Source organism: Periophthalmus magnuspinnatus, chromosome 5, assembly GCF_009829125.3.
Source record: "Periophthalmus magnuspinnatus isolate fPerMag1 chromosome 5, fPerMag1.2.pri, whole genome shotgun sequence".
NCBI lineage: Eukaryota > Metazoa > Chordata > Actinopteri > Gobiiformes > Gobiidae > Periophthalmus > Periophthalmus magnuspinnatus.
The window spans coordinates 15,280,950-15,282,368 of record NC_047130.1 but is presented as its reverse complement, the minus strand read 5'-3'; the positions used below and the strand labels follow the sequence as shown (position 1 = coordinate 15,282,368).

At 43.8% G+C, this 1,419-nt stretch overlaps 1 non-coding gene across 1 annotated transcript; it reads right to left on the bottom strand.

Moving 5' to 3' along the window:
- Nucleotides 1-815: 815 nt before the first annotated feature.
- Nucleotides 816-887, bottom strand: trnaq-uug (transfer RNA glutamine (anticodon UUG)). Its single transcript has one exon. It is a non-coding gene; the product is annotated as a tRNA-Gln (tRNA).
- Nucleotides 888-1,419: the final 532 nt, after the last annotated feature.

Below are 1,419 nucleotides of genomic sequence, written 5' to 3'. Positions count from 1 at the left end.
AGCCAGAGGAGCAGAGCCAGAGGAGCAGAGCCAGAGGAGCAGAGCCAGAGGAGCAGAGCCAGAGGAGCAGAGCCAGAGGAGCAGAGCCAGAGGAGCAGAGCCAGAGGAGCAGACAGCCAGAGGAGCAGACAGCCAGAGGAGCAGACAGCCAGAGGAGCAGACAGCCAGAGGAGCAGATAGCCAGAGGAGCAGAGCCAGAGGAGCAGAGAGCCAGAGGAGCAGAGAGCCAGAGGAGCAGAGAGCCAGAGGAGCAGAGCCAGAGGAGCAGACAGCCAGAGGAGCAGAGAGCCAGAGGAGCAGAGCCAGAGGAGCAGACAGCCAGAGGAGCAGAGAGCCAGAGGAGCAGAGCCAGAGGAGCAGATAGCCAGAGGAGCAGAGAGCCAGAGGAGCAGAGCCAGAGGAGCAGAGCCAGAGGAGTAGAGAGCCAGAGGAGCAGAGCCAGAGGAGCAGAGTAGACGGGATACTTTGGAGAGGATATTGTGAATAAGTGAAATGAAATGGTGACATGTTTTTATCTGATTCGGCCTAAATCTGAACTGACAAAATAACTGAGCTTTGATTTTATTGTTAATTTGTTGTTATTTTGTTGTATAAATATTAGAAAAGTCATCTTATGTAGAATTTCCTTCTGTAGAGACATAACTTGGTCATTCTCGTCACTTATAGAAATGACCAGGCTAATTTAACTTTAAGATATTTCTTATGAGAATATAATTAAATCCTCTGAAAGTATGACATCATCACGATCTAGAATCTGAAAAACACATTTTATAAGAATAGGAACTAAACTCATTATTAACGTTGTCAAAAGGATGAGGTCCCACCGAGATTTGAACTCGGATCGCTGGATTCAAAGTCCAGAGTGCTAACCATTACACCATGGGACCGGATACGTGTAATTGACTTAGCTCACACTACAAGACTACAGACTACAGGACAAAACATAACCCGGTATAAAACTGAACATTAAAGATTTTTTGATACTATCACCAAATCTTTACTTGATATTATCCGGCACATAAAACAATTAATTCAACAAAAAGCTGTCCAGAAATGATCTATAGTTATAAGTGAAACCTCGACAGCTAGCTTTGCCTGTATCCTAGCCCTAGCCTCATGCTAACTGCCTATAATACGATTTAACGGATTTTTCAGCTACTTGAACGAAAACAAATTAACAAAAACGGGTCAACAGCACTCCCCAAGCACCGAGATATGCCCTCGAGTTTTACTTTTGTAATCTAATCAAATATAATGTCGTAAAGCTGTGTGTTTATGAAACGTAAACAAACTAGCCGCGACGCTAGTCCAGGCTGCTCCGCTTTGACCTTTTAAAATAAGAGCTGGGACCTCAAAATAAAAAGTCAACTTCAGAAATATTCAGTCTAAGGATGCATTTTACTCAATTTGTTATTAACT